The sequence below is a fragment of the Zosterops lateralis genome, assembly GCF_965231275.1.
Source record: "Zosterops lateralis genome assembly, chromosome: W".
NCBI lineage: Eukaryota > Metazoa > Chordata > Aves > Passeriformes > Zosteropidae > Zosterops > Zosterops lateralis.
This window is the reverse complement of record NC_139801.1, coordinates 7956335-7984334: the sequence shown is the minus strand read 5'-3', so window position 1 is coordinate 7984334 and position 28000 is coordinate 7956335. Positions and strand designations below refer to the sequence as shown.

The 28000-nt window shown below is 47.7% G+C and overlaps 1 long non-coding RNA gene across 1 annotated transcript; it reads right to left on the bottom strand.

Annotated features, from left to right (window-relative positions):
• Positions 1–1204: 1204 nt before the first annotated feature.
• LOC310922177 lies at positions 1205–3580 on the bottom strand. The gene is made up of 2 exons (XR_014592327.1): positions 3260–3580; positions 1205–2476 (listed from the first exon to the last, which is right to left on the bottom strand). It is a non-coding gene; the product is annotated as an uncharacterized lncRNA (long non-coding RNA).
• Positions 3581–28000: the final 24420 nt, after the last annotated feature.

The window sequence follows — 28000 nt, the reverse complement described above, 5'->3', positions numbered from 1 at the left end:
ATTTTCTATAACAATGACCGTGTGCTTGGGCTGGCATATGACCATAGCATTGCTGCCATTTCTGTGCTTCACAAGCTACCTTGCAGTTATTTTTTACAGAACCACAAATTTTATTTAGAAACTATGGTGGATTGACCTTGACTGGTTGCCAGACATCCACTCAGCTGCTCTTTCACTCTCTCCCCTCAAGAGGACAGGGGGAGAAAATAAGATGGAAAAGCTCATGGTTCAAGATAAAAACAGGGATATCACTTATCAATTACCATCACTGGCAAAATGTATGATTTGGGAAAAATTAATTTGCTGCAAATAAAAACTTAATTCAGGTAGTGGAAAACTGTTGGAGTCCAGGACATCCCTTTGGATGACCTGGGACCCGGGAAAGAGAATTTGAGCCCTGGACAGGGGGGTGTGGAACCGGTCCAGGGAGGTTGGAGACCTTGGCACAGAGCCCAGGAAGACACTGAGTTTGATCTTAGCCCATGGGAGAAACTTCCAGCATTAGGAGAGGAATTGCAAATCACCAGGAAGTGAAAATAGTAGTTTAGCACAGTAGAACATGCAAAATTCAGTAGTTTTAGGATTCTTAGAATAGAGGTAAATGGGGGACAAGATGGTGGAATTTGGATGGTACCTCGTGTCCCTCTCCTTCTTCTTCATCCTCCATCTTCTGGGGTGGTGATGATATAAGGTAGTTAGAGTGGATTGGGTCAAAGCAGAAGTGACCCTTTTAGTGTAAGCACTAGGCATTGGTGTGAAATAGTGAATACCCTACACGTAACTATCTGTATAAATGTAAGGTGACGTCCCATCAGTGGGCAGTCGCCTCGTGTCCCTGCCACTGTCCGGACCTCGGCTGGGAGCGGAGAAAAACTCTGTGATATCAAATAATAAACAACTCGAGAAACCAGAAAACAAGGCCTTGAAGACTCCGCTTCTTTGTACCAACGCGACTCGGGGCTTTTAGAGGGCAAGGACTTTAAACAACTTGAATCTCGGGTGAGAAAACCAACCCGAGAATTGGCGTCCCTGGGTATTTTCCAGTGGACACACCAAGCCCTCTGAAGCCAGGAAAACAGCCAGAGAAGACAGGGGAAGATTTTTGGCCAAAGCAGCTGCCTTCAAATTCGCCTTGGACAGACGAACTTCAAGGGCCCTGAAGTCGTCACCCTGATGTTATGAATAAAAATGGGCGGAGAAAATATTAATCTCCTTAAAACGCCTTTATTAATCAGCTCTTTCAATATTTGCTCGAGGGGTTTTTGGCTGCTCGTGCGCCGTGAAGGAGGAGGGTCCTTTTCAGCTCTGCTGCAGGCAATTCAACAGAGTTGGAGAACTCGCCCTCGCTGGGAGCAACCCCAGAGTCCTGAGAGTTCTTTGTTTTCTCCTGTGGTCTCATCTCTGGTTTGGTCTTTTTAACTTACAGCTAGTAAGCAAAACCGGAGAAATTAGCTCTTTTGATCCTTCAGGGTCCACACGGCTTAGCATTAGTTCTTATGCGTTTCAATTTTACTTGTTTTTTATTTTATAAGGGTTTTTTGGTGTTAAACTTTATCCCGAGATGCACCTGGAGTCCTTCATTTGCATGCGGGATCAGCCGGGGCGGGCGGAGACCGGGGGCTTTTGCGGCCGCGTGGCAGTTTTGCCGCAGTCATGGCGTTTCGGTCTCACGCTGCCTCACAGCGGCGGCAACGTTTGCGGGGGTTCGGGCCAGGGCTTGTGAGGTGGGGGGTGGAACGTGGCAAGCGTGGATTTTTTTCTTTTGGAACGGGGCGGCGGTTCGGCCCGGGGCGGGCGGCATGGTGGCTGCGGGCGGCCGGGGCTCTTCTTCTCGGCTCTGGCACGGGGGAACGGCTGGGGGCTCGGGCTGCTCTTCCCCTCTCTGGTTTCGGCGGGGGTGTCGGCAGCCTCTGGGTCGGCGGCTGGCTGCGGGGGTCGGGGCGGGAGGCTCCGCAGGCTCTGGGTTTTCCCCCGCCGGCTCTCGGGCTGCGGACGGGGCTGGGGAGGGGCTTCTCCGCGGCTGCGGGCGGCCGGCTCTTTCCTCTCCCGCTCTGTCGTTGGGGTGGGGGGGGGAGCGCGGCGCCGAGCGTCTCTGAAGGGAACGGGCTCCTGCCCCAGAGGTCTGCCTTTAAGGTGGTCTGAGGGGTAAGGTGTCACGGAGGTGGCTTTTCACTGTTACATTACAGGATAAACATTTTAAATTTCATTTTTATCACTGAGATCTGCTGGTCGGTGATCATGACATCCCCGGGACGAATTTGAGAACACCTGCACCCTGTTTCTCGGCTTTGGTAAGACCGGTCGAATTTAGAACACATGGGGGCGGGAATCTCCCAGGAACAGCATAGGATCCTACCTACATTAAGGGTAATAGTGTCTGCACATCCTGCAGGCCTTTCTGAGAAGGAGCTTCAAGCTCTTCTTTTCTGGGTTCGGTGTAACTTTCCACATTGTGAGACCCACGTCATATTTGAGCCTGCATTTTGGCAAGAGGCAAACAGGGAACTTTACAACAGAGCAACTAAGAAAGACAAAGCAGCTGCGAAGCTTTTGCCCGCAGCGAGAACCATGCTAGAGTCCATTTCACGTAACAGAAAAGCAGTTCCTCCTTCCTTACAACGGCAGAGGACTGCGCAGGAGGGACAAAGCAAGGTTTCTTCCGCTGGGCAGCAGCCAACAGCGACTTGTTTTGCCTCCCAGCAGCAGGCGGATCCCAAATCTCCTAGTGGGGATGTGGGAGGGGAGAGCCATCAGCTCACCCAGGCAACATCAGGGGAAAGCCAGCAGCTTCCCCGAGGTGAGGCACATGATGCACAGCAGCTTGTCTCGGTGCTTTAAATCCCAAAACCTGATTCCCCAAAGCCAGTCCCGGGAAGGCAAAAACTTGTACTTTATCCCAGCGATCAAGATAGAGATACGTGTTCTTCTGAGACATGTCCCCTGGACATGGGACAATTGCCCCAGGGGGGGAAACAGGGAGATTTAGAACATATTCCATCTAGAAGCCCGTTTACCCCCCCGCAGATATCACGCGAAATCGCTTCGCCGCCTCTCCCTCCAGCAGAGCAAGGACAGACACAGCAGGGGGGAGGGGGAGGGCGCCAAACACCAGAACAGCAGGGAAAACAACCCCAAATCGCGTCAGCCGCGGGAGATAAGACCGCAGCGCATGCTCGCGAAAGTGATCTGAATCAGTCGCGCCGGGAACAATCATACGGTGGTGACGGGGAACGTAACGGGGGGCAGTGGGAAAACATACCGTGTCAAGGGGGCGCGGATCGCGGGGAAAAACAACTCGCGGGCGATCGTCGGGATTTCGCGGACCGCGGGACCGGGACAGCAGCGGGGGGAAAGTCCATGCCGATAGCTGAGCGCAGGTTGATGACGCAAGCTACGGGGAGCAATGTGGACTAAGTTACCTCCACATTGCAAAGCGTGGGCAAAGAGCCAGAAAGGGCAGCGCAGGCGCAGAGCCATGCACTGCAAACCCCAGAGGCACTCGCAGCTGATGTAGGCGCAAGCGCGGTGGTGGGGTGGATCCCAAGCCGCAGTCTCGCTTTGGGCGAGGTAAACCCCGATGGCGAGCGGGACGGGGCGGTCTCTGGGGGCGGGCCGAGAGGGAACGCCTCCCAGGGCGGTGCCAGGACGGCACAAGCAGGATCGGAGCAGGCGGGGGCGGTGCAAGCAGGGATGGGGCGTGGCCAGGGCGGAGAGTTTCTCCAAGGGGCCGCCTCCTCACGGCAGCCACAGACCATGACCCCGCCCACGAGCGGCATCTTGATACCAGCACAGCAGGCGCTCAGTGATTCAGAATCAGCTAGCTCGTTCATATGCATGGACGCACGTCCAAAAATTATTACAGCAGTTCCCAGAGATCCAGAGACGGAGAATTTGTTACAAGCACAGCGTCTTTTGTCGGAGCTGATGGAACAGATCCCAGAAAAAATACCTGGTGCCGGACAGGGTCCAGCTGTAGCGATGACAGCGCCACCTAGTGGCTGGACTGCACAATTACAGCAGCCACAGCAACTTCCATACTCAACCAGTCCAGCAACAGCGCCACCTAGTGGCGGAACACCCACATTGCATCATTTTTTCCCAATTACATACAAAAACCAGATTTATTCTCCAAAGCAGTAATTTCAACAGGAACGAATGCAGCCTGTGTCAACTTTAGAGGATCACGAAGCAGCTCAACTACAACAACAAGCAGTCAGCACGGATGAAAGTATGATTCATATCACTGCTTCGCAAGGCATTCCTTTCATATCAACAACAACAGCAACTGCAGATTCTTCATCTCAAGCTCCTTCAATTTTATTATCCAAAGATTTCATGAAGCAATTTCTCCTGCAATTTAAAGAAACAGCTTTGGAGCTCAACCCAGATTCAAACACTCAATTGCCTCAAGTGTTCCTTTCACCAAAAGGCAATCAAGCTCCTCTTCAATCAACTGCACAGACGCATTCTCCATTTATCCTCCGGCTACCCGATGGATCAACCCTCTCCTTTGGTAGTGCTGCACAGGGATCACGTGCTGCACAGAAATCCCAGCTTCCTACTCCTCAATTAGGAGGAAAAGAAATCTCAAGAAGAGACATATCCCTCAGGGATGAAGGGATCACATCTCAAGAAGATGTGAACAGACATCAAACACAAGAAGACTCCAGAATGACAGGAGCAGCATCAGCATGGAAGTTGCAGCAATTAATTCTATTTCTGGAAGATTCACAGATATCTGATGCACAGGTACCCAGTGCAACAGATTGGACTGAGATAAAGAAAAAAGCATTGAAAGAATTCAATTTAACAGGCACAAGAAGTCTAGCATTGCCAGTGACATACGATGTACAAGGCCAGAATCCGAGATGGGAGCGATTGGATCATGATGTCATCAAGGAGTTAGTGAAAGCCATCCATGATAATGGATTGGGATCCCCGTACTTCAAGCAGCTTTTGAAGGCAACATTCAACATATATAATCTAACGCCTTTTGATCTCAGATCCATCGCATCAATGATTCTAACAGATTCGCAGGTCCTTATCTGGGAAGCGAAATGGAAAAGAGCTCTTGAAGAACTCAGGAGGAGATATCAAGAAGGACCAAATGCAGGCATCACTGTGGTGGAAATGGCAGGTGATCCACCAAATGATGACCCAGGTCGTCAAGCAAGAAATTTGCCACAAGAGGTGTTGACAGATATAAAGGAAGCAGCAAGAAAAGCAATAATGCAAATTCCACCAGCAGGAATTCCAGAAAGCATTTACACAGAGGTAAAGCAAAGCCCGTCAGAATCTTTCTCCTCATTCATTGATCGTCTAACACAAGCAATAGACAGGCAAGTCAATGATGAGGGAGCGAAGCCACATCTACTTCGAAGTCTTGCTTTTGCAAATGCCAATGCAGACTGCAAACGCATCATCAGTGCCATGCCAGGCCAGCCGTCCTTGGCAGAAATGTTGGAAGCATGCAGCAAAGTAGGAACACCACAGCATGTCGCATCCATTCAAGCAAGCATCTGGGGAGAACAGATGGAAAGAATCATCAAAGCCCAGACTGAAAACCTTAAAGAGGCTTTGGCAGTTCTTTGACAAAATAACTCCACAGCAGTAATGAGAGCGAAACTTTCAGGAGCACAATGCTACAAGTGCGGCAAACAAGGGCACCTCAAGAGAAACTGTCCAGAACATGCAAAAAATGCAAGTTCATCAGGTGTTTGTCCGAGATGCAGAAGAGGGAAGCATCAGGCAAGCCACTGCCATGCCAAAACAGACGTGGATGGAAGACCTCTGCCTCTCTCGGAAAACTCCAAGAAGAGCACGAATCGTCAACACGCGACGACACAAGTGATGGCGATGACTCAAAATCAAATTCCGCAAACGAGACAGTTGTCAGGGAGCATCAATGCGATACTCTCAGCAGGACAATCTACAAGATCCCCAGTGATCCAGTCTTGCTGCCACCAGGGGCACAATGTGACCTGGCAGCTTCCAAAATGACATGTTTCATGAATGAGAGCCATGCAGTGATACCCACCAGGGTCACTGGAACTTTATGGAAAAGCCAAGAATTTTTAATTATAGGTAAAGACAGAAGTAGTATTTTAGGTCTCATCATTTATTCAACACTTGTTTGGGCAAACTGCAATGAAGAATTGACAATCTTAGCCAAGGCTCTTCGACCACCGTTGGTCATTCCTGAGAACACTTCCATTGCCAAAGCCATTGCATTGCCATCTCACACCACAGAACAGGTTATGCCAGTGTTTCGTCAACAGGATTCCCCTTCGAGTGAGCACGTGGAGGTTCATGCCACATGGGTGAAACACCTAGGTCGAGATTGACCCATCATTATATGTTCTTTGACCTACGGCCAGAAGACAATCACGCTTCAGGGAATGATTGACACAGGGGCCGATGTCACGGTAATTTCATATATTTTTTGGCCCAGAGAGTGGAGCCTGATTGCACCTTTGAGCTCACTTTCAGGCATTGGAGGAAGTTCCGTTTGTCCACAGAGTGAAAATGCAATTCTCATCTCAGGACCAGGAAAAAAGACAACAGTCATTCGTCCATTCATCATACAAAAACCCATCACAGCGTGGGGAAGAGACATTTTGGCACAATGGGGTGCAAGATTCGAACTGGATTTTTAGTGGGGGTCACTGTGGCACTCACCACTTTGAAACTGACCTGGAAAACAGACGATCCTGTCTGGGTGGATCAGTGGCCCCTTGAGCGGAAAAAGTTGAGTACACTTAATCTTTTAGTTAAAGAACAGCTGGAAAAGGGACACATCAAACCAACCAATAGTCCCTGGAATTCTCCAGTGTTTGTGATCCGCAAGAAAGCCTCAGGTTCATGGAGATTGCTTCATGATCTCAGAAAGATCAATGAGGTCATTGAGGAAATGGGTCCACTTCAATTAGGACTTCCAACTCTCTCAATGATTCCAAGAGACTGGCCACTTGTGATCATCGATCTTAAGGATTGTTTCTTCAACATCCCACTTCATCCAGATGATGCTCCTCAATTTGCATTCTCCATCCCAAGCATCAACAGACAAGAACCTCTGGAAAGATACCATTGGGTGGTTTTACCCCAAGGACTCAAAAATTCTCCAACGATTTGCCAATGGTTCGTGGCACAATCTTTGTCTCCAGCGTGGAAAAAATATCCAGAGGCAAGAATTGTTCATTACATGGATGATTTGCTCATCGCAGCATCGACACAACAGGAGCTGCAGAAAGCTCGTGACTGCGTGATTGCAGAAGTGCAAAATGCAGGATTGGAAATTTCTACTTCAAAAATTCAAGAAGTTGCACCTTGGAAGTACTTAGGATGGAGGATCTCAGAACAGACCATAAGACCTCAGAAAATTCAAATCAAAGCAGAAGTCAACAATCTGCACGACTTGCAATAGCTCTTGAGAGAAATCAACTGGATGAGGTCAGTCTTGGGAATCACAAACTACGAACTTACATCATTGTTCAACCTTTTGAAAGGAGACTGCAATATAAAGTCTCCCAGAACTCTCATGCCAGAGACTCAGAAAGCCCTTGAGAGGATTGCTGAAGCTCTCCAACAGAGACAGGCACATCGTTTTGTAGAATCATTACCATTCTTTCTTGCAGTGTTGGGGGAAAAAAATACAACTGTATGGTTTGATTTTTCAATGGGATGCGTCTCACACAGACCCATTGCTGATTTTAGAATGGATCTTTTTATCTTACAGGTCTCCAAGAACAATTCTCACAAGTCTGGAAATGGCAGCTCAGATCATCATCAAAGCTAGGTCCAGACTGCTGACAATGGCAGGCAAAGATTTTACAACAATTTACCTGCCTTTGAAAAAAGATTATTTTGACTGGGCATTGCAAAAGTCGGAAGAATTGCAAATTGCATTGTTAGACTATCCTGGCACTTGCACAATCCACTTTCCAAGCCACAAATTGTTGAAAGCAAAAATAAGTTTTAGAGAGAAGCCAAAAATAAGTGAGGTGCCGTTGGATGCAATAACCATATTTACCAACGGCTCAGGAAAAACTCACAAATCAGTAATCACATGGCAAAATGCAACAACAGGAAAGTGGGAATCAAACATAGAAACAGTGCAAGGTTCACCACAGATAGTGGAGTTGGCAGCAGTGGTTCGAGTCTTCGAACTGTTTTCTCAACCTCTCAATCTGATCACAGATTCAGCGTATGTAGCAAATGTGGTCAGAAGGCTTGAAAATTCACTTTTAAAGGAAGTTGACAATGAAGATTTGTATTCATACTTACTTTGTATGAGGACTCTATTACAAGAGAGAAAACATGAATATTTTGTTTCTCACATTAGGGCACACTCTTCCCTTCCAGGATTCTTAGCAGAGGGCAATGCACACGCAGACGAATTGGCTATGCCAATTTCAAATACTTTGCCGAACATCTTCAAGCAGGCAAAGTTGAGTCATGCATTTTTTCATCAGAATGCTCAGGCATTGATGGAAACCTTTCACATTTCCAAAAGCCAGGCAAATGAAATCATCAATACCTGTCCAGACTGTCAGCGTGTACAGCCTCCTGCATCCATGGGAGCAGTCAATCCAAGAGGGTTGTACAGTCTGCAACTGTGGCAGACAGATGTCACCAAATACCCATCTTTCGGCAAACTCAAAAACATCCATGTTTCAGTAGACACATTTTCAGGTGCAATTTTTGCATCATTGCACACAGACGAGACGGCACAACACGCTTGTCGACATTTTTTACAAGCGTTTGCATCATTAGGTGTGCCGCAAGAAATCAAAACAGACAATGGTCCAACCTACAGAGGGAAAGTGCTTGACAAATTTCTGAAAAGGTGGGGCGTCCATCATACTTTTGGTATCCCACATTCTCCAACAGGTCAAGCAATCATTGAAAGGACACACCAAACACTGAAAGCCCTTTTGGAAAAACAGAAAAGGGGGGAGGCGGATGCAACACCACACATGCGCTTGAACAAAACCTTGGGGGTGTTGAATTTTCTAAATGGCTCTTTTACAGAGCCCACTCTGCCAATCATCAGACACTTTTCAAATAGTACAAAAGCAAAACTAAAGGAGAATCCTTTAGTTTTGGTCAGGAACCCAGACACAGGACAGACTGAAGGACCATTCAAATTAGTAACTTGGGGCAAGGGTTATGCTTGTGCCTCCACAGGAGCCGGACCGAGATGGGTGGCTGCAAAGAACATGAAGCCCTACTGAGTCCAAATGCAAGCAGACACGGACCCCAAGACGGGAAGCAGGAACACAGGCACGCAGACATGAGCGGATGTCAAGACAGCGGACATCCCCTTGTTCTACGTGCAAGAGAGACTTTGGGATTTGGGTTTTCCTTGGGACTTGGGTGGTGGTGCATTTTAGGAGTTCCTAGGGGAAGGAGGCCTCTGATAGCACACATTTGCCTCATTTTCTCATTGGTTGTTTTGAGCAATGCGGCAGATTGGCCCATGGCTCAACCAAAGGAAAATGTTTGGGAAACTCTGGCCAATGCATCAGGATTGGACACCATCTGTTTGACACACTCAAGACCAGGGAAGCCTTTTTCAACATGTTTGGTAGGGTTGCCAGTGAGCAAATGGCCGATTCCAGAAAACGTCCCTCCAGCAATCTTAAAGGTCATTTCAAATCCAGTGGACAAATGGGACGTTTGGACAAAGTTCCTTCCTGTGGCTCCTTTTGAACCTCAGGAACTGGAAATTCTTGGATCGGTCAGAATGAAATTTTGTGTGAAATTTGATCACTCTGGAGTGGCAGGAAACAAAACAATAGATGTCACTCCAAATCACATAATTTATAGAAGAGCATCGTCTTGGTGTAACTACACTAAGATGGTGAGCAGACCATCCAACCATGATCCAGTGTAATTGCCAAGAGGAATCTTTTTTATTTGTGGGGACAGAGTTTGGCCCGCAATCCCCGCAAATGTCAAAGGCGGTCCATGCAGCATTGGAAGACTTTCATTGTTAACACCCAACATAACGTTACTGAGAGAGCAAAAACATAAAGAGAAAAGACCTATCCAACAATATGATTCAAAATGTGATGACGATGTTCATACTTGGTCTAAGGCGCAGAGAATTGCGGTTGCAGTTTTTTCACCGCAGACAGCATCAGGAGTAGCCTTGACACAATTGGATCACATGGCTTGTTGGCTGAGCAAGCATGCCCGAGCCATTTCTCTTACACTGAGTGACATGTTAATGGACACTGACAGTGTAAGACGAGCAACTGTCCAAAACAGGGCAGCAATTGATTATCATTTGCTGTCACATGGGCATGGCTGTGAGGAATTTGAAGGGATGTGTTGCATGAACTTGTCAGATCATTCTAAATCAATCCATGAGAACAAAGGCTTGTTGCTGTTCAGGGCCTTATTGGAAAGGGTTTTTCTTGTGGGTAACTAGGTAGAGAGGGCTAATAATTTGGCTATATTTAGGAATATGTATTTTTAAAAGCTTATAGCACTAAGGAAAGCTTATGTTTCTTTTTTGTTGGTTGATGATCTTATTGATGACATTGGTGGGAATTTGATGTCATTTATTTTACTATTTTATTGTTAGAAATTGGATCTTTTGAGTAGGTTTTTAACTTTGTGGGGCTTTTTGATGGTGAAATTGGCTTTTAGGAGAATTTGGGTGATTTTTTCTCTTAAATACTTTTGTTGTTGTCTTTTTTCATACAATGATGTTAATAATGTATTGTAGATGTTTTGGGGCTTTACTTTTTTCTAGTGTAGTCTGAATCAGTCTGTGGCAGATGGTAGGATTGTGCTTCTACTTTTGGGGCAATTGGTTTTAGGTGTACTGCACTCCCCTCCATGTGAAGGCAAACTGAGGCTTGCATTCTGCTGCCAAAGGAATGGAGAAAAATGTATTGGCAATGTTAATAGTGGCATACTACTTTGCTGTTTTGGATTCCAGCTTGTATTGGAGCTCCAACATGTTTGGCACAGCAGCATTCAATGGTAGAGTTACTTCCATTAAGGCATGATAGTTTATAGTTAATTTTTTCTTTTAGATTTGCACATAGGCTAAATGGGGCTGTTGAAGGTTGAGTGGGTTTTGTTGACTATCCCTTGGCTCTTTAGTTTATGGATTATTTTGTGGATGGGAATTATAGTATTTTGAGTTGTTCTGTATTGTTGGTGATGCTTTGTTGAAGTGGCAATTGGTACTCGTTCTTCTCCTTTTAGAAGTTTTATTGCAGATGGGTTTTTGATAGTTTAGGCAAGGTGCGCAATTGCTTGATGCTTTTTGTCTTTATAGCTGCTATCTTAAATACTCACTGAGTCTTTTTGAGTCTTTGAAATACCTGTTTTGGAGGAGGTTTATGCTTAAAATGCATGGGACTTCTGGGCCAGTCACAATAGGGTGTTTTTTATACTTATTTTTAGTCAGACTTATATTAGCTTCTACTAAAGTAAAATTTTGTGATCTTTTGTTATGTCAGTAATAGAAATAGATTCTGCCCCCACATGTCTTGATGGGATTAATGTGCACTGCACACTAGTGTTGACTAAGGCTTTATATTTTTGTGGCATTGATGTGTTAGGCTAATGAATCTATATAGTTTTAAAAAATACTGTTTTCTTTAGCTTCTACTTGGTTAGAGGCAGGGCCTTTTTAAGTTTGGATATCTTTGTTTTTCTGGGCATATGTTTTGGAGGTTCTTTTAAGGGGATTGGACATGTTATCATTATATTTGACAGTTTGGCTACGGGCTACTGGAGCTACTTCTTTCTTGGTGGAACTTCCTCTCTGAGTTTTGTTGTCCTTTAAACACATGTTGTGCCAGAATAGTAGTAGATTTTTTTTTCTTACATCTTCATGTTTTCTTTATAATCACACAGGAAGAACTACAGCTTAGCTCATGGGGTGTACCTTCTCTCTTTTTCTGGGGACCATCTGTGTTTGGTACTAGAACTGATCTGTATTGCTGAGATTTGGAGAAGGTTCTTTTTAATTTTTTTTTGAGGTTTTTGTTATTTTTGCTATTTTATTTAATTTTTGTAGACATGTTTTTACAGCTGCGATTTGTTACCTCTTTACTTTGAGGGGCAACACGTTGCGACGTGTGTGTGGACCTTCACAGAGGACAGCAGGCAGCAGCAGGGTCAAACATGGAAGGCTCCTTTATTATCTGACTCCAATAACTTATATACACTTTTTACAAAGGGCCAGGATTGGCCCAAGGAGGTTACAACCTCCTGACTCCATTGGTCACTCTTACTTTCAATCAAGTTCTCCTCTCAGAGAACAACTATGCAAAACATACAGATAAATTCTAAGAATACACATTGTTTACATCAAGCAGTGTGAGAATGGTGCTGCAAAGGTTCAAACACTTGAAAGCAAGAAAATCAGGGGCTCAGTAGTGACTTTTGATTTTGTGTCAGTTGCTTTGACTTTTGATTTTGTGTTAGGAGCTGGTTTTGAGGGGTTTTTCTTTGGATTATTATCGTCTATTGGCTGATTTGTTTTCATTGTGTGCTTTTTTGTTCGGATTAGCTATAACTTGAGTAACTGGGGTGTTGGTTGCAGCTTGAGTGATTGGCGTAGTTGCTGATTTATTTCCCTGCCCCTCTGCCTCTTATTTGTTGCCCTATAGTATTTAGCAGTGTGCGATAAGCATATGCCAGGGCCCAGCTTATTGTAATGAGGTTTTTCTCTTTAGACTTATTATGGCATTTTGTAGTAGCATCCATGGATGGCAGGGACAAGGAACTCTGCAGACCTGAGATATTCTAGAAACACGTGGCTTTATTACAAGGGTCGTGGGTAAAGAGGGCCTGCTTTCAGCCACCAGCCTCGGCTGAAGCAAAGCCCCAAAAGAGAGAAAGGGGAGAGAGAGATAGGGTAGATCTAAGGGGTAGAAGCAGGGTAAGAGAGTAAGAGAGCAGGGAAAAGAGGGTGGAAAAGAGCAGGGGGAAAGAAGCAAGAGAGCGAGGGCAAGAGCAAGAGAGTGGGGGAAAAGAGCAAGAGAAAGAGCACCTTGTTACAATACATTATATCTCTTTTTGTGTTGAATATTCTAATTTACAGTGACCAACAGGCACAAGATACAAAACCTACAAACTTTGCATGCAGCCTATGAGAACTACTATATTCCCATGTCATTTTATATTCTAAACTCTAAAGACTACTTTCTTATCTGTTTTCTCCCTGATGCCTTGGCAGGTGGAAGGGCTACATTCCTGAGTCCTTTTGTTTTCTTGTCCTTCAACCCATCTCCAGCTAATCACCGTTTTCCTGCCTGCCATGCCTACATCTCAAAGCTGGCTTTAATTCTATTTCACTCACAGGTTTTACATCTGCAGTATTTCTTGCCAGACAATCATATCCATAAGTCATTCCTGTCCCATGTTTCCCAATAGCATTTCTCTTTTAAGTATTTCCCCACCTCAGCTGGGTTTTGAATTTGTTTACATGGAAAGTCTTAGGCTATAGGGTTAGAAAATTCTTTTAGGGTTTGGCCTATATTATTTTATTTTCTATATCACTTAGGATTGGGTTAGGGGGTCTTATCAGTTCTTCTGGACATCTTAGCCCTCACTCTAGACAAGCTGCAAACTATATAGAAGCTTACTAGATTAAATACTAGGAAGGTGGTTTCTTTAACATTTAGGGAAAATTGAACCTTTTTAAAAAGTGACATAATAGATTTAAAGGAGAAGAAGGAAAGGAAAGACTGAAAAGCTCTTTTTCTAACAAATTTGGTGCAATTACGAATAAACTTCTAAAACATGCTATTGGAACTGGGACACAGGGTAGGATGAAGAAACTATAAACTATATATATTTTGAACAGACTTTAGTACCTTTGTAAATTCCTTATAAATTATTATTACTGAGCTTAGTAAAATAATTATTCTAATCTATGCTCCTTTATTGTAAAAACTATGTGTTAGGGATAATATTGTGTTGGAGTCCAGGGCATCCCTCTGGGCGCCCTGGGAAGTCACAGACCTCGGTAGAGAGGCCTGGGACCCAAAAAAGAGGGTCTGGGGTCTGTGCAGGGGGATTTGCCTGGCACAGAGCCCAGGAAGACACAGGCTTTGATTTTGGTCCATGAGAAAAACATCCAACAGAGAGAAGAATTGCAAGTCACAAAGGTGTTACTGAGAGTAGTGTAGTTATCACTGTGCAGAAGATTTTGTAGTTATGGATTTTTAGAATGTAGATGCAAAGGGACAAGATGGTGATTTTAGGGCAGTGCCCTGGGTTCTTCTTCTTCTCCCTTGGCATCCATCTTCTGCAGTGACGTGGGCACAGAGTAGTTTCAGTGGATTGGATCAAAGTAGACACGACCCTGTTAGTATAGGTGATAGACATTGGCACAGAATTGTAAACAATGGGTACGTAGTTATCTGTATAAGAGGTAGCGACCTCCCATCACAGGGGGGAGTCGCCTTGTGTCCGAGCTGCTGAGAACACCATGGCCGAACACAGGGGAGTCGCCTTGTGTCCGAGCTGCTGTGAACACCATGGCCGGACACAGGGGAAGGGGAGTCACCTCGTGTCCAGGCTGCTGTGAACATCTTGGCCGGACACAGAGAATTGTAAGATAAGAACTAATAAACAACGCGAGAAACCAGAAAACCAAGACCTTGAGACTCCTCATCATTCTCGCGCCGAACACCGAGCACCGAGCTCAGCACAGAACACAGGGACACAGAGTCAGACAGCAGACCCTAAATCCTTCAGAGGTCCAGAGGGAAAATCACTCCCTTCGTGCCCACACGAACCACCAGCCAGCTTTGGAATCTCGGGTGAGGAAACAACCGGATTAAAACCCCGAGAATTGGCGTCCCTGGGTGGGCACACGAGTGGGCACATGGATGGGCACGAACGGGCACGAATGGACACCGGTGTGGGCAGAATCGGTGCTTTCCAGTGGACACAGCAAGACCTCTGAAGGAAAGAAGACAAGCTGAGAAGACAGGGGAAGAAATCTCTAACCAGAGACGGCAGCTGATTGCAAATTCACCTCGGACCGACGAGTTCCAAGGGCCCAGGACTCGTCTCCTGAAATCTGCAGGTCGGTGATCAGGAAACCTCCGAACTGAATTTGAGAACACCTGCACTGCATTCTTCGATTTTGGTAAGAACAGTTAAATTTAGAACACGGGAGGAGACCCTCTCCCGGGAAAAATAAGGGAAAAACTTTCTCCGTGCAGCAGCAGTGTAGCGGGGAGGGAGGAAGAAACACTTTACCAGCTGGCCTGCAGCCAGCACCGGGTTTGTCTGTGGCCAGCAGCGAGCAGCGGGTTCTTTTGCTGGCCGGCAGCCAGGCAGGTCCTCTCGTCTGTTATCAGCAGACGGGTCTCATACACCTCTTACAGGAGGTGGGGAAGGGGAGAGCCATCAGCCTCCTCTGAGTTTTAATAGGAAAGGAGAGATACCAGCACCCTCAGGATTACCGCAGGGAGGTAAAAAAAAACCCCTCGAGACAGGAGAGTCAGCAGGTCTCCTTGAGTTTAGCACAGGGGAGACACCAACTTTCCCTGGGTTTGCCACAGTCCTCAGGAATTCAGTCCCAGAAATTCGTCTCGGGAAAGTCAAAACTTCTAATCCATCCCGAGATAAGAACATGCTTGTTTTCGAGGCGTGTTCCGTGAGCACGGGACACTTGCCGCAGCAGTGGGGGAGGGAGAAGTGAGACAAAGTGCATCCAGGAGTCTTTGCAGCCCCCCTCAGACACAGCGCGTTCAGACACAGCCTGAAAGTTTTCCACTGCCCTTTCCCCTTCAGCCCGTGGACAGACAGAGAGAGGCGGGAAGGGGGAGTGGAGGAGACACCAGGAAAACAGGGAAAACAAGCCCAGATCGCGTCAGTGGTGAGAGATAACACTGCGGCGTGTGCGCGCGAAAGCGATCGCGATGGGGGCAGCCGGGGAGTGCCCCGTGTCGGGACAGCGCGGGCTGCGGGGGCGGCGCGGGCGGAGCAGGGCCTGTGTCCCGGAGCGCGAGTGAGGAGCCGGGACAGGCAGAGAAAGTACAGAGTTGGAAACTACAAACCCCAGAAAGCCTTGCGGTTGGTGCATGCGCAGTGACAGAGCCAAGATGGACGGCGCAAGTGCAAAGCTAGAAACTACAAATCCCAGAAGGCCTTGCGGCAGGCAGAGAGCAAGTGGGATGCAGCTGGAGCAGTGGGATCGCTCCAGGCGGGACAAACCCCGACAGAGAGCGAGACGCGGGCAGCGCCGGGGCGGCACAGGCAGTGCCGAGGCAGGTGGTGCCAGCGCAGGCAGGACCGGGGCAGGCAAAGGCAGAGCAAGCAGGGAGGAGGCGTGGCCAGGGCGGAGAGTTTCTCCAAGGCGCCACCCCCTCAGAGCGAGTGCTGCAGAGCCTGACCCCGCCCACAAGCGGCACTTTGACATTGTCAGTCCAGTTCCCTCAAGTTTTCCTTTCAGCAAAAGGTAGCCAAGTTTCCCTTGAATCCACTGCACACACCCTTTCTTCATTTATCCTTCGGCTACATGCTGGGTTTACCCTTTTCTTAGAGTTTTAAAGTCTCCACTCCTCATCCAGGAGAGAGAGGGATGCCGGGGAAGGCAGTAACCCTCGGGGTTAGGAGGGGCTGCATTCAGGCAAAATAATAATTCAATTAAAGTTACAGGTTTTATGAATTCAGAAGCAGAGATCTGGAAATCATTGGATGTTTGCAAAGCAGCTGCATGATCAGGAGCAAAAGACTTATTGTCATGACATGGAAAAGGATTTTTGATTATAGTGTTGATGTATTTGGATCCAAGTTGATTTGTGTTTTAGTACTGTATTGACATTAGAAGTGATTTCTATGTGGTTTTAAGTTTAAGATTTGTTAAGTAGGCAAAGTTGAATTTAAGATAAGGATTGATAAAGTTTAAGTGATAGATTTATATTTTATAAATTTAAAGTTTTATTGTATGTAAATTTTAAATGTATTTTATATTAAGCTAAATAAGTTTTAAGATAAATAAGTTAAGAGAATAAGTTTTAAGATAAGTTAAGTTTTAAGTTAAGTAAGTTAAAGTTAAGATAAGAAATAAGTTAAAATAATAAGGTAATAAGTAAGATAAGTTGGTAAAATAAGATAAGTTTAAGATAATAAGTTTTAAGTAATAAGTACTGTGAATTGTATCATGATACATTTCAAAATTCTTCTTTATGTTCTTTAGTTGTTTAAGCATTTCATGATTGTTGTTGTTAAGAGCTTTGTTCCAAAAATGTATTAAAGGATATCACTCTAGATAAGGCCAGGGTTTTGGCCACACTCTGACTTTAAATAGAGGAGAGATGTGTTCCTCAACAAGCACAGATGTTGCATGTGAAACTTTTCCTGATGGATTTCAGGTTTTAACAAGAGTTGTGCATTTTCCATCAAAGTACAGTTTTAACTAACCTATGGCAAAGAAGTAGCTTTTGTTTCTGCAGATACAGAACACAAGTGAATTTCTGCAAAGAGTGTGGAAATCATGTCAAGCGCAGAAGCTCTGACGGCTTCAAGAGTGGAAAAGAAAGCATGCAGATGTGAACCAGTGTCAAGACTGCAGACGTTTTTCATTCTGCGTGCAAGGACTTATGCCTTGGGTTTTCTTTTCATTCTGTATTGCATGAATTTGTCAGATGGTTCAGAATCAATTCACGAGAGCACAGAGCGGTTGGGAAATGGAGTGAACAAACTCAGAGAAGAAACCGGATCACAGATGAATGGCATGTTTGATTTCTTCAACCTTTCACTGTTGTGGAAGAAAAATTTGAAAACAACTGTATGTATTTTATTGAGACTTGTAATTCTTCTCATGATCAAGTCATGTTTGCTTTAATGCATATGGCAAAGCAGCCAAAGAGGTGTTTTTTTGTGAAAACAAAGGGGGGAGATGTTGGAGTCCAGGGCATCCCTCTGGGCGCCCTGGGAAGTCACAGACCTCGGTAGAGAGGCCTGGGACCCAAAAAAGAGGGTCTGGGGTCTGTGCAGGGGGATTTGCCTGGCACAGAGCCCAGGAAGACACAGGCTTTGATTTTGGTCCATGAGAAAAACATCCAACAGAGAGAAGAATTGCAAGTCACAAAGGTGTTACTGAGAGTAGTGTAGTTATCACTGTGCAGAAGATTTTGTAGTTATGGATTTTTAGAATGTAGATGCAAAGGGACAAGATGGTGATTTTAGGGCAGTGCCCTGGGTTCTTCTTCTTCTCCCTTGGCATCCATCTTCTGCAGTGACGTGGGCACAGAGTAGTTTCAGTGGATTGGATCAAAGTAGACACGACCCTGTTAGTATAGGTGATAGACATTGGCACAGAATTGTAAACAATGGGTACGTAGTTATCTGTATAAGAGGTAGCGACCTCCCATCACAGGGGGGAGTCGCCTTGTGTCCGAGCTGCTGAGAACACCATGGCCGAACACAGGGGAGTCGCCTTGTGTCCGAGCTGCTGTGAACACCATGGCCGGACACAGGGGAAGGGGAGTCACCTCGTGTCCAGGCTGCTGTGAACATCTTGGCCGGACACAGAGAATTGTAAGATAAGAACTAATAAACAACGCGAGAAACCAGAAAACCAAGACCTTGAGACTCCTCATCATTCTCGCGCCGAACACCGAGCACCGAGCTCAGCACAGAACACAGGGACACAGAGTCAGACAGCAGACCCTAAATCCTTCAGAGGTCCAGAGGGAAAATCACTCCCTTCGTGCCCACACGAACCACCAGCCAGCTTTGGAATCTCGGGTGAGGAAACAACCGGATTAAAACCCCGAGAATATTGGAGCTATCTTTGGATAAGAAAATAAGCTTAAGGACCAGAAAGGTATTAAAACTTAAAAAAAGCTTACAGACTAGAAACACATGAAGGCTTCTACTCAAAGAGACATTATGAATTTAAGCAACATAGCTACTGACTGCTTTATTTTAATATAGAGTAAGTACAACTAAAATTTAATTAATAGAGTTTTTTTTTTTATTTTCTTGAACCCCAGATTGGGTGCCAAAAAAATGTATTTGTCCTGATTTAGGGCAAATTTGGGAGGAAACTTTTGAATAGGGCCCTTCTAGAAAGTAAATTCAAGCGGCCCCTCCCCCAACTGGTTCAGGAAAATATTTCCTTGGAGAAAAGTGGAAAAAAATGTTTATTTAATAAGCAAAGTCTTCACAAGCATAATAAATGACTAATATTAAACAATAAAACTTTTTGCTGTTTTGAAGAGATGGTAAAATTTAGAAAGTCTTTTTCGTGATGGGTTGTTTGGCTCACTTAGTCTTTTATCAGTCCCTCCAGCACTGGAATACAGCATCCTGGGCCTGAGTGGGCCACAGGTGTGAGCTCCCAGTGTTTTTCTGGGTTCTTAAGTCCAGAGTAGGGTAGATCAGTTCCAAGATAAACAAAAGCTACAGTCTGGGGAACTTCTCTGGCTCAGCTAGCAAAAGAAAACTAACTAAAAGCAAAGGAGAGTTCTCTCTCGCTGTCCGTGCTGCAGACAACACAGTCTGTGCTGAAGAGAAAGCTGAAAGCTCTTATCTCTATGTTTTCAAATACAACCACCTCAGACATTTTACTGCTTCTCCTTCTCCCCCTTCACTTTTAGATCTAGTTTTAAAGGTGCAAAACTTATTTCTGGGCTAAATGGACAAATGGGAATACAATTTAGCATAATAAATTCACCTCAGGACACTTCTAGAAGCTTCCATCATGTCTGGCAGAGCCAATCCCTGGTGGCTCCAAAAGACTGACGTGCTGCTGGCCAGGGCTGGGACAATTAGAAATGGTGGTAATGCCTCTATGATAACATATTTAAGAAGAAATCAAAACAAAAGTGGTGACACAGTTTTAACTGAGGCCAGAGAAGAGCTGAGTGAGGATATGTGAGAGGAAGAACTATGCAGACACCAAGGTCAGTGGAGAAGTCTCAGGTTTAATCTGGTTGTTTCTCACCCGAGATTCCAAGGCTGACTGGTGGTTCGTGTGGGCACGAAGGGAGGGAGTGATTTTCCCTCTTGACCTCTGAAGGATTTAGGGTCTGCTGTCTGACTCTGTGTCTCTGTATCTGTGCTGAGCTCGGTGCTCCGTGTTCAGCACGAGAATGATGAGGAGTCTCAAGGTCTTGCTTTTCTTGTTTTCTCGCGTTGTTTATTAGTTCTTATCTTACAGTTCTCTCTGTGTCTGGCCATGGTGTTCACAGCAGCTCGGACACGAGGTGACTCCCCTTCCCCTGTGTCCAGCCAAGATGTTCACAGCAGCCTGGACACGAGGTGACTCCCCCCGTGATGGGAGGTCACTACCTCTTATACAGATAACTACGTACCCATTATTTACAATTCTGTGCCAATGTCTATCACCTATACTAACAGGGTCATGTCTACTTTGATCCAATCCACTGAAACTACTTTGTGCCCACGTCACTGCAGAAGATGGATGCCAAGGGAGAAGAAGAAGAACCCAAGGTTCCACCCAGATTCCTCCATCTTGTCCCCTTGCATCTACATTCTAAAAACCCAAAACTACAAAATCTTCTGCACAGTGATAACTACACTACTCTCAGTAACACCTTTGTGACTTGCAATTCTTCTTTCTGTTAGATGTTTTTCACATGGACCAAAATCAAAGATTGTGTCTTCCTGGGCTCTGTGCCAGGCAAACCCCCATGCACAGACCCCAGACCCTCTTTTTTGGCTCCCAGGCCTCTCTACTGAGATCTGTGACTTTCCAGGGCGTCCAGAGGGATGCCCTGGACTCCAACAGAGAAGGAGTGGAAGGAGATGCTCCAGGTGCCAGAGCCAATTCTTCTGAAGCCTGTGGTGAGGACCGTGGCTGTCCCCTTGCAGCCCATGGAGATCCATGGGGGATGCAGAGATCCACCTGCAGCCCACGGAGGAACCCCATGCCAAAACAGGTAGATGCCTGAGAGGAGGCTGTGATCCTATGGGAGAGGGTGGAGAGAGGGCTCCTGCACCCATGCTGGAGCAGCCTGTTCTTGAAAGACTGCAGCCTGTGGAAGACTGACCCACACTGCAGCAGTTTGAGGGGGACAGTTGCTCATGAGACGGACTCACATTGGAGAAGTTTGCAGAGAACTCTCTTGTGGGAGAGATGCCGCAGTGCAGCAGGGGAGCATCTCCTCTCCCTGAGCAGCAGGAGAAGCCACGGGTGATGAACTGAAAACAACCCCCATTCCATGTCTCCTGGTGCCACTGGGGTAGGAAGTAGAGCTGGAAGGAGGGAGAGGTAGGGGGAAGGTGTTTTTAAGGTCTTATTTTACTTCTCATTATCCTGCTCTGATTTTGTTAGTAATAAATTCACTTCATATTTCTAATTCAAGCCTGGTTTGCCCATTATGGTATTTGGTAAACGATCTCTCCCGGTCCTCATCTCAACCCATGAACCCTTTGTAAAATTTCCTCTCCTCTGTCCCACTGCAGAGGAGAGTGAGCAGCTTTCATGAGTGCCTGGCATCTGGCCAGTGTCAACGCACAACAGCTGTAAAACAAGCCATTGAGGAAGAAGACTAGCATGGCTGAACAGGGAGTTTTCTCTGGGATGCAGGAAAAAAAAGAGAATTTATGACCTTTGGAAGAAGGGGCAGGTGACTCAGGAAGAGTACAAGGATGTCATTGTCATGCAGAGAGGGAATTAGAAAGGCGAAAGCCTAGCTAGATCTCAATCTGGCTACTGTAGTAAAAGACAATAACAAGTGCTTTTACAAATGCATTAACAACAAAAGGAGAGCCAAGGAAAATCTCCACCCTTTATGGGATGTGGATGAGAACACTCACCAAGGCTGAAGAAAAGGCTGAGATACTTAATGCTTTCTTTCACAGAATCACTAAGTTGGAAGAGACCTTCAAAATCATTGAATTCAATCCATGCCCTAACACCTCAACTGAACCACGGCACCAAGGGCCACATCCAGTCTTTTTCTAAACCCATCCAGGGATGATGACTCCACCATCTCCCTGGGCAGGCCATTTAAGTACTTTATTAGTCTTTCCATAAAAAAAAAAAAAATCCTAACATCCAACCTATACTTCCCTTTGCGCAGCTTAAGTCTAGGTCCTCTCATTCGGTCAGTTGCTGCCTAGAGAAAGAGACCAACTCCCACCTTATTGTCGCCCTGATTTTTAGCCTTCTGATGTTTTCATTCTTGGACTTGAGCTTTCTCACGAATTGTAAGAAAAACAGTGATGTTTGGTAAATAATACATTCCTTTCCAGGGGGAAGGACAAATTGATGGACTTCTAAGTTGACCACTGGGGTCAGAGAGGTGTTATTCTCATCCCTCAATCCCTGATCAAATTCCAAACCCTATTTAAACCCCAAACCAAAATAAACTTTCTTTTTCTCTTCTCACTTCTCAACTTGATGGGGTGAGTGTGGTTCTTTTCTGTCCTCTAGCAACATCTGGTGACCCGTGAGTGAAATTGCAGCCTGTGGATTGTGGTGAGGTGCTGTGAGGTTTTTTTAAGGTAACGGGGATTCGTTTGCAGCCTTTGCAAAAATGATATTCCCTGTGTCCGGGGTTGACACTTTGGTCTTGGACCTTTGGCAAGGCTTGCTGGAGCGGAAGCAAGCTCCCATTTCTGGGGATGATTTTCGGCATTTGTATTTTTATGGAAAAAACCCGTTTTTTTTCCTATCATCGAAACACTTATTTCAGGGAATGCCTGGAGCCAATTTGGATACTTCCTGCTCCAGATTTTGTCTGCAAGTTCCGATGGAGACACAATGCAGTTGGTGATGCTCTGGAAACAGTGTGATAATGTTTTAAGAAGTTATGAGAGCTTGGTAGCGCCCGTGAGTGCCTGTGGCTCTCCTGGAGAGCTTTCTGGCTCGGACGCTGAGGCTGAGGAGGAAGGAGAACCCCTCTCAGAAGCCGAGTCTGACTGGGGGGGCAGAGCCCTCCCTTTCCCCCCAGGATGCTGTGCTGGAGGACATTTCCATTCCTGGCAGTGAGTTTGGTTCCCCGGGGTGGGAACGGACTCCTGGCCTGCTGGTCCCAGCCGACCGGCAGGTGGGCAAGGGCCCGCGGGCACCTGGGGGGCCCGCGGACCCAGCTGTGCTGGCCACGCCGGTCATGCTGGCCCCGCCCGACCCTGTGCCCAAGAGGTGGAAGAGCGGGGGTGTCTTCCCCCCCCGCGCCTTCCCGGCGCTGCTGGGGGGGGAGGAGTCGCTGGCTCGGCCCGGGCCTCTGTTGGAAGCCGATGCTGGGAGGACTCAATGTGGCATTGCCACCAAATACCCCCTCGGAACGGCAGGCACGGAGCTGAGTCTGTCCGACAATGGGGGCCGCGGCGGCTGGCTCTGTGCCAGTCACCGTGCCTGCGCAGTTAGCAGAAGGTCCGAGGGGCAGGCTGTCCATCCCGCCCTGCGCGGGGCAGGCTGTTATGAATAAATGGGCAGAGATAATATTAATCTCTTTAAAATGCCTTTATTAATCAGCTCTTATGATGGTTGCTCGAGGGGTTTTTGGCAGCCCGTGCGCCGTGGAGGAGGAGGGTGCTGAACAACTCTGCTGCAGGGAGTTCAACAGAGCTGGAGAACCCGCCCCTCGCTGGGAGTAATCCCAAAGTTCTGAATTGCTTTTGTTTTCTTTGGGAGTCTCACTTCTGGTTTGGCACTCTTAAGTCACAGCCAGTCACAGAAACTGGAAAAATCAGTTTCCCCGATACTTTAGGGTCTACACGGCCTAGCATTGGTTCCTGTGTGTTTTAATTTTACTTAGTTTTATTTTTATAAGGGGTTTCTGGTGTTAAAAGAGTCCCGAGATGCACTTCGGACTTTTGATTTGCATGTACAGGGTCGCTCTCGGGCAGCAGGGGCTGCGGGCTCTCATGGCAGTTTCACAATTCAATATGGTGTCTTGGAGGTTTCGGTGGTGGGCAGCACTAGGGCTGTGAGGTGAGGACGGAACATGGTGGGCGTGGGTTCCCCTTTCTTGGAGCGGGGCGGCGGTCTGGGCGCCCCGGGGATGCGGCACAGGAACTCGTGGACGCGCCATCTAGCAGCGGCGGCTGGCCGCCTGTCAGCCGAGCCACGTGGTGGTTTTGCGGGCTTTGGGGTTTTTTCACGCCGGGGCTTGGGCCGGGACGGGCGACTGCTTGGCGGCTGGAGCCGCGCCGGGGGGGGGGCGGCTCTGCGGGGACTGGAATCTCCCGTGCCGGGCTCGGGGGGGAGCGGTCGGTTCCTTTTCTCTCTCTCGGTCTCGGCGGCAGCTGGCTGCGGGCGGGGGTCGCCGCGCTGGGGCGGGCGGCTCGGCAGTCTCGGGGACACCGGGAGCCAGCCCCGCGGTGGCATCCAGCTGCCCTGCGGTGAGCACGGGGGAACGGCCGGCCCCTCCCTTCCCTGCTCCGGTGGCGGCAGCGCTGGCCGCTCCGGCGTCGTGGGGGGGGGGGGCGGGGAGCTCGCGGTGCTGGGCTTCTTTGAATGGAGCTCTAGAGGTTCGTTTTTAAGGTGGTCTGGGGGTTGCCACGGAGGTGGCTTCTCACTGCTACATTACAAGATAAACATTTCAGATTTTATTTTTATCAAGGCGACACCCACTGTGGGCTTCCGAGCCACAGACAGGGAACTGCTGGGGGTGGTTCCGGCCCCTCCTCTCCCTGCTCCCGCCCCACCGGGCCCAGCGAGTGATGCTGCTCGCGCCGCAGGGGCTGAGCCAGGCTTGAGTGGCCCCGCGCTGTTTCCCTCCCCCCCCCGCGGGTTCTTCCCTTCCCGCGCCACTCGAGTCTTCCGCGCCGGCCTCCCCGCTGCTGGCCGAGCCTCCAGCGGTGGTACAAAGTGGTGCCGTGGCTCCGCAAGCCGTGCCCCTCCCTGCGCCCCCTTCTACCCCCGCGCTGGAGGGAGGGGCCCCTGGGCCGGCCCCGCTCCTTCTCACATCGTGTTCACGTGCCTCGCCAGGACTCGCGGCTAGTCTGGCTCTGCCGCTGTCGCTTCCCACAGATACCGGGGCTGCAGTGGGTGCCTGCCCCACGGCATTCACTTTTGGCACAGGCGGGGACACGGCCACCAGGAGGCTGCCAGCTCCCTGGGGAAAAGGGTCCCAGGGTGGATCTTTTTAGCTGGTTTCTGGACTGTACCCTCGTGTCCGGTGACTGTACGTCCGAGAGACAACACGAGGTTTTGGGGGAGTCATTGATGCAGATTTCACGGGACAAATTTATGCCATAGTTTCTTCCACACTCACCCCCCCCATCATTATCCCCGAAGGAACCAGAATTGCTCAACTTGTGCCTTTTAAATCTTCTGTTTCTAGGACAGAGAACCAGTGGCGAGGGGACAGCTGCTTCAGATCTACCGGGCCGCCTCATGTTCACTGGACTGCAGTCCTGGCTGTTGAACGTCCTGAGATGTGGTGTACACAGTGCCTCCCTGGCACCACCCCGTCAGAGGTCCACCTTCACGGTGTGGTAGACACGGGGGCAGAAGTAAATATCCTCTCCTTCTCTACATGGCCACTGCATGGGCCTCTGGATCCTGTGCAGTCGCCTGTCGTGGGATTGGGTAGAATGGTGCAATATTACGTGAGCCAGCAGCCTGTGATGATCACGAACCCAGAGGACAGACAGCCATGGTTTGGCCTCATGTCACGAATGAAGTTTGTACCAATCTCTGGGGGAGGGATGTTCTGGCTGCATGGGGGGTGCGTCTCAGGACGGATTTTTGATGGGGGCCACTGCGATGAATGGCGCAGAGTGTCCTACACCTCCTATGCGGTGGCTGGTGGACAAACCCATCTGGGAGAACCAGTGGCCCCTCCCTCAATACAAATTAGTCACCCTTTGTGACTTGGTTCAGGAGCAGTTGGACCAGGGTCATCTGGAGCCTTCTACCAGTCCCTGGAACACTCCTGTTTTCTGCATCGAAAAGAAGTCTGGGAAATGGAGGTTCTTACAAGACCTCCGAAAAGTTAATGCCGTGGTGGAAAGCATGGGGATGCTGCAGGCTGGTATGCCGTCACCCACCATGCTTCCAGCAGATTGGCCGATCCGCGTTGTGGATCTGAAGGACTGTTTTTTACGATTCCTTTGCATCCCTCCATTGATGTCACTGTGTTCATCACCTCTACAGATTTGCATCCTACAGGTATCATTGGCCAATGGAATGACGAATGGTCCGATTCCTTGCACATCTTGGAATGGGTCTTCCTGCCCCATCAGCCGCAGAAGACGGCAACCGCATTGTTTTAGCTCATTGCTCGATTGATAATTAAATGCAGGCAATGATGCTTGCAATTGATGGGTGCGGATCCCGCAAAGATCATACTCCTGGTACCAGGGGAGGAATTTGACTGGAGCTTTGCAAACAGTATTTTTCTGCAAAGTGCTCTGGAAAATTTTTCTGGGGAGATCACTTATCATCTGCCCAGCCATAAGCTATTGCAAGTGGCAAAATCCACTGAAATTTCTTTGCGGCCCAAAAATAGTCAGGAGCCAGTGCAAGGACCCACCGTCTTTACTGACGGTTCGGGAAGAACAGAGAAGGCCATTGTTACTTGGAAGGATGGAACTGAGTAGCAGGTTCTGGAAGGTCATGAGGATGGGTCAGCCCAATTGGCTGAATTGAGGGCTGCCGTCATGGCATTTCAAAAGTTTTCCCAGGAACCTTTCAATTTGGTCACAGATTCCGCTTATGTGGCCAACATAGCACAGCGGTTGGGTCATTTGGTTTTGAAGGAAGTCAGCAATGCTGCTTTGTTTCATTTGCTGAAGACCCTGTGGTGTGCCATTCAGGCCCAGGTTCATCCATTCTACATTCTGCATGGCAGAAGTCATACCAGTTTGCCAGGGTTTGTAGCAGAAGGTAACGCGAGGGCTGACAAGTTGGCTAACCCAGCATGGGTAGCACCTCAGCCTGACACACTCGTGCAGGCCGAGGCATCACATGAGGTTTTCCATCAGAACGCACATACCTTGCAGAAGCAGTTTCAGCTGACACCAACAGAGGCCTGTGACGTGGTCAAATCATGTGCGCCTTTACTGGCAGGGGTAAACCCCAGAGGCCTTAGGGCATTGGAGCTTTGGCAGACTGATGTCACTCAAGTTGCCAAGTTTGGCCAGTTCAAGTATGTGCATGTGTCCTGGTTGAGGGCAAATTTGGGAGGAAACCTCCAAATAGGGTTCCTCTGGAGAGCAAACCCAAATGGCCCCTCCCCCCCCAGCCGGTCCAAGAAAAGAACTTCCTCGGAGAAAAGTGGAAAAAACTATTTATTTAACAAACAAACTGCCCACAAACATAAGAAATTAATAATATGAAACAATAAAACCTCTCGCTGCTCTGAAGAGAGATGGCAAAACTGAGAGAAGTCCTTGCCGTGAGTTAGCTCAGCTCTCTCAGCCTCTTATCAGTCCCAGTCCCTTTGGCGCTGGAAAATGCCGAGGTTCAGGCACTGGTGGGCCACAGATGCAGCTTCTGGTGCTCCTCTGGGTTTTTCAGTCCAGAGCAGATTTAAACAGTCCCAAGAAAAAGGAAATAAAATCAGTCCAGGAAGCTTCTTTGCCTCAGCTAGCTAGACTAACTTAAAGGAAAAAAACTCTCCGGCCACTGTCCGTGCATCCGATGAACACACAGTCCAAGGACGAAGAAGAGATGCTGAGGAGTGAACAGTTTTTCAAAACAAACTGCATGCTTCTTCTTTCCCTGCTCACTCTCAGAACCAGTCTTAAAGGTACAGAACACACAGCACACACAGAACTGACGATTGGGGATACAGGCATCATAGTCACCCTAGGACAGCATGTCACTGTGGACACTTTCTCCTCTGCAATGTGGGCTTCTGCTCACATGGGAGAAAAGACACACAATGTCATTGCCCACTGGAGGCAGGCCTTTGCCATTCTAGGCATACCTTCTGCTGTGAAGACCGACAATGGTCCTGCTTACACCTCACAGAAGGTGCGGCAGTTCCTGCAGTTGTGGGATGTGTCACACAAATTTGGTATCTCTCATTCTCCAACTGGTCAAGCTATTGTAGAATGCACTCATGGTACTCTGAAGCGG